Here is a 6,000-nt window from a genome sequence, read left to right as displayed (position 1 = left end):
ATCAGGCTCATTTAATTAATCATTTTTGTTTGACTCATTAATCTCTGCCTCTCCTATGAAAGATAATCTGCATTTAATAGCTATGTTATGTAATAGGCAGCAAGCCAGGAATATCTTGCACACTTTCAGAAGGCAATATTTTAGTGTGTCACCAGATTTATCTATGCATCAGGATCTCATTTTTAAGATGCTCAAAGTGCTACCTACAATCCATTTCCAGTGGCAGATGTCAATCTACACTGCTTTTAGCTAGCAAGAGAATGTGGTTGATGTTTTTCAAACATCTTTTAGAGACACAAACTGACAGCAGATGGGGAAATTTAAAGATGTGACTGGGCAGTAAATCTGACCCACTATTGATTTTGATTCACCTTTTGTAATGTTTTTTAGACAGGAGAGGCAATAGCAGGTAGACTAGTCATCTGGGTCTGGCATTCCTTTTTTTACCTTCATCCCATTATTCTTCCTGGAAGATTCACCCCATCCATTCTATTAAATTTGGGACAGCTAAGCTATGGGCATTTCTCCCTTGCCCTTCTTATTGCCTCTAAAGGCCCATGTTATCACAGCAGATGTAAGGATACAAATAGCAAACACACAAATGATCAATGTACTTCAAGATAACACTGCAAATATTCTTCCTATAGGTATTAGGATTCTTCTTGTCTTCAGATACAATCATAGAAACTTCCTCCACTTTACTGCACTCATAGGCTGTTTTAGTGATTGGTCTTTCATTTAAAATTTTCTAAATTTTCTTATACCTACAGATAAATACATACACATTTTATTTTCATGATCTCTTTGCCAAGGACTGAATTTCATTAACAAGTTGAGACATGTAATTGGAGGAATCAATTACCATCTCTTTGAATCTTGTTTTATTTCTCATCCTGAATTCATTCCTATTTATTAAATTTTTTCTGAGAATGAAAAATTATATCCGATTGTAGTCAAACTAAAATTAGTAGACAAAGACTCCTTGCTCAGTGAAATTATGCTTTACAGTGTGATCCCATAATGGTACTTGCTCATTTTGCTACTACAACTCGTTGTGAACTTGCGCTTTCTTTGCTCTGACAGCTCGTCTAGACTATGTTGCTCTGATACTATTTAGGTTTCTCCATTCTACAGAACAACTAAGTAACTGAGCTTGTAAATGACTTTTTCCAGGAGAATTAGCCCAAAATTAGAGTTGAATCTTATTTCCTGTCCATTATAAAATTCATTACTTAGGGTCCCATAAATTTTCCCCATTCTCACAGTTGTTAACAAGTCCCTCACACTGCACATTTCATTAAAAGACTGTTTTTTCCTTCCTTTCTGAAAAACCATTAACAAGTTATTAAAATTTGAGCAAATCCAAATATCCTCTAGATATCTCTCCCAAATCTTACAGATTGCCACTCCTCCTTATCTTTTGTTAACAGTTTTTCAGACAATTTCACTCTGTGTGAACAAGTTTGTTTCCTGGTCAATTTGAATTAATTTGGAAAGCTGCTGTCAAATGCTTTATGAAAATCTAAATACCTGATAGCTACTGGTCTGAATTCATCCAATAATCTTGCACTTTTATCAAAAAAAGAACAATCATTTGGTTTATCATGCATTATCATTCGGTAAATTCACTTAGTAAAAGCTACTTAATGTTCTTGCTTTCATTATCCTCCCCAACTCCAGAAATGCCTTTTTTCCCCAACACTTTTGATTTAACAACTTAATAATCAATATTAGAGTTATTAAAGGGCAACACTCTGGCTACATAAGTATACATAATTGTTGTGTATTGCCACTCCCAATTTTCTGAAGCCCAGTAGTAGGTAATAATTGTTCCATTTCTATTCTTTCACTTGTCTACCTTGTTTCAATGGCTTGAAATATGTGTAGAGGCTGTGCAGCCTAAAGCTGCTTTTTTCTTGGACAAAGGCAATAATTTATCTTTATACATAATTTCCAGATTATTGACACTGTATTGTTCCACTTCCATACTTCTCTCTCAGTATGTTTCTTCACTAAGTAGTCAGCTGACTGGTGCCCTTTTCCTGTATCAGATTACAGTTGCATGCTAATCCATTTAAGTCCAATGCCTTTATTCACGATCATGAGTATTTCTTTTATTTGTTTTATATTCCTACAATATTTTCTTTCTTTTTCTTTCTTTTTTCTTTTTTTTTTCTTTCTTTTTTTCTACAGCTGCCTTGTTCATAACTTATTGCCATGTGGCTGCACTACAACGAAATCATTATGTTTACGACCACATAGTGCTTAAATACTACCCACCTCTCTTTTTATGACACAACATTACAAACTGAAAAGACAACACAATATAAAGGATTTTCTGTATCAAACAACGTCTTCCCTAGCATTACATCAAAGACAAATGAAAAAATTATATTATTCATGAAAAAAGCAAACCAGAGCCTTGCTCAGTGACTGCATCTGCTCTCTGCCCTTGGAGCACTCCTGGAGTTACACTAGTCTGTTCTTGATATATATCATCAGTAAACAGGCAAATCCTAAATACACTCTAATCAAGTGAACAAAAGCAAGTATCTCACATAATAAAAAAGGTTTTTAAAAAAGTCTGGGGTTAAATCAGATTAAAACAAAGAATCAATTTTTCTACTCTGCAGCAATTATCCACTCCAGAGGATTGTCATCTGTCAGAACAGACAGGGTCTGTCTTCAAACATATTTTGATTGGGATTTATTGCTTCCTATCTAACACAAGTGACAGAGCTCTATGAAAAAAATCCAAAACTCCTGCTGAGGCTCCCTTAGCTTGATGGTTCACATTTTTACATTGAGGTTCTGTCCAACCCCCTGAGTTGGACTTCAATTATTAATTTAATTAACAGTAAATGCTGTTAAGTTTTTCCCACAAGCTCATCTTTCACTTCAGGTTATGCCTTAACATTTCCTACGTGCATTATCCTACTACCAAAATTTATTATATTCAGCATTTCTATCCACCTTACTGCATTAGTTGTATATTTTATGATGAGATTGGTTGATTTTTTTACCATGTTGACTAAGGGATCCTCAACAACCAGCTCAGATGCACGCTGATCTATTTAGTAGACAACTAAACTTAGCAAGTCTGACACACACTGTAGGAACCAGGCTCTTTGGAAGGAGTAGATTGCACTGCATTGTCTCAGCTGTTCAAATCTCTCTAGCTCTGCCAGCATAGGATTGGATAGTACATCAATTGAATCATTACTTTGAGGACACATGGTAGTCCCAGCTGTGCTGTGCTTTCAGACCACTGGATGCAAGTCTTCTGCCACCAACTCTGACACAAATCAGAAGTTGCTAGCACAATGCAGAGGAAGTGAACATACTGACTTATTAGGAAGACAAACTCAATCTTGCCCAACTGAAAGTGAGTGAGCTCTGTTTATTTGAGCTTATTGCCTTGTCTGTATACACCTGCACTTAGTTTGCTCAAGTTTGTAGAGCAAATTAACATGATGCACTTCCTTTAATCCCTTTGTTTTAGCCAATCTCATTGTTTACACCAATTTCTGAAATGTAGCTTCTGTATCAGAAGGTGCAAGTTCAACATATCTAGAGGGGAAGTAGTAGAATTCTGTCCTTTTATAAGCCTAGACAAATTATTTAGACCCTTAAAATATTTAGCACCATTTTATAACCAATTACAAAGTACAATTGCTGAATGTAAGTGAAATGCTTCTAAAGATGCAATTGCATTTGCACACATAATTTTAAAAATATGACTTTCATTTTCCCACTTACTATGTGTGTAATTTTGATTACTTAGCCTCCATAGAAATTCCATGCTGCTACATCAACTAAATATTTACCCATGTTAATTTATTGTACACACAAAAATAGTAAAATGCAACCCCCATCCATGCCTTTGAAGTTTTTATAGTAGACAAGGTCACAGAAGAATGAATTATGTAGAGAGAGATGCAGAAAGAGCTTTTATGAACCATGATCCTGATATTTTGTCATTAGTTTTTTATTCATCTGACTATTTTTTACCTGGTTGAACTAGGAGTTACTGAAAAATATGCTTTACAATAAGGAGATTGAAAAAGAACAAAAAAAATCCTGAGCCAACCATTTATCTCCTACTGAATTGTGTGAACTAAACTTAGGTTTAGTTCAAGCAAGAGTTCTCCCTAAGCAGTTCATATATTTTAATATGGTACAAGCACTCTGGATACATGGTACAGTTTATGGCTTAATTTGGTTTAAAACTAAAGGGACAAATCTGTAGCTGTGGAGTACACTGGGTGAAATCCTAACCAAGGCTTCTGGCTCACCAGCCTAAACCAGGCACAATAAGGCACTATGGAAGTCTTCACCTTTTACTGCTTCTCAAACCCTTCACATTTAGCTGTGACGCTCAGCCGGCATTTCTCTTAAGCAGAAATAACATCTTACAGCTGATGGTAACTGCAGGAGGAATATTTTTAAAGTGCATGTTTCATTAATCTTGTCCAGTGAAAATATTCAGCTCTCTCCAGATTATCATTAACTGGACCTGTTGATGTGAAATAACCCTCTGTAGATAACTTTTAGTCTTTTCATTCAGAATTTAGTTTTAAGTGCCTTCTCTGTAAGCTTTTCCCAGAGCCACAGTCCCTGTTCTTGCTGTTTTGTCTTGGCTTTTTGTTTTTCCTGACTTGCTTTCTTTTGTCTTCATTTTTGGTTGGGATTTTCTGCTTGTCCTTTATAACTGCACAGATCTTCAGAAATCAAGAAAGAACCCCTCCTCAAACTGCCTGTGCTCTCCACTCTGACACGGTCTCCTTTGGAGGAATGCATCTGTCTTTGGGGTTACTTACCAGCTAGGTTTAATCTACTTTTGATATCAACCATCTAAAACCCTATAGGCATTTTAAATGGATAGAACTGCTCTGATTTCCACTGACATACATATATGAAAATATATGCTGATTTTGTGGTAAGACTTCTATTATTACATAATTCTGTGATCTCCATGAAAATGTATTTGAAACATATCAATTAGCCAAGCAGATGAGTGGGATGAGAAAAAGATGTGTTACATACATGACTGTACAACAGAAACAATCTACACTTTTGGTACTAACTGTAAAGAGTTAATGGGTCTAAAAGTGCATCTCTGAAAACGATAACATTTCGAGAATCATTATTTCATCTTTTTAAGGGCCAGATTCACATTTGTGCTTGTGCCTATTGCAACCTTTTGACAGTTTTATTGTTGAAAAATTCAAGGTACATCTCATAATTGTACCAGGAACATGCATTTATCATTGGCAACAGCTCTGTGCCACATGAAATGAATTACTGTAATAGATATGTCATGTAATAGCATCTTATTATCCTCTCCCTCTTTCTCCTCACCTTCTGCAATGAGCAGGTCAAAAATGACTGTAAGTGGAAGAGACAAAATGACTCCTGAAAAAGTTCAGTAAGCAAAATGATGCCTGCTAAAAATAATGCTCCAGAAGTACAATGAGTAATTAACTCTAGGTCCAATACACTACATAATGAAAATGCTGTACCAGGGCTTGAGCCCTAATGCTGCTGCTCAGCCCTAGCAGTGCAGCAGAAAGTGAGGCACTTTGGTGCATCAGGGAAGGAAGGCTAGCACCACAGAAGACCAAGGCCCCTTAGATCCTTCTGCCCCGTTTTCCTCACTGTAGCCCTCTTATTACTGCTAAAAGGCAAGGTGATACAAAGGCAAAACTTTACAAAACTCACCTGGGCTCTCTCTGCTGTTCCTACAAGTTGCTGTGGCCTGAGAAGCAGAGCAACAGGACCATACCAGACAGGGCAGGAGGTGACACATGGAACACGTGCCACGAGGATCCATTGTCACCATGACCCTGCTGATGCAGTTCTCACTGAGCCTGGCACCATTAGTCCAGGTTCTAATGGGTTAGCTTTGGACAAGTCGACACAGAGAGTAGAGTATGGGCTAATTTGCTGCTTCAAACAATAGAGAGGAGTTTCTATAGTTTGGCATCAGCCCCATGAAGC

Source organism: Molothrus ater, chromosome 5 (assembly GCF_012460135.2).
Source record: "Molothrus ater isolate BHLD 08-10-18 breed brown headed cowbird chromosome 5, BPBGC_Mater_1.1, whole genome shotgun sequence".
NCBI lineage: Eukaryota > Metazoa > Chordata > Aves > Passeriformes > Icteridae > Molothrus > Molothrus ater.
This window is presented reverse-complemented; position numbering follows the sequence as displayed.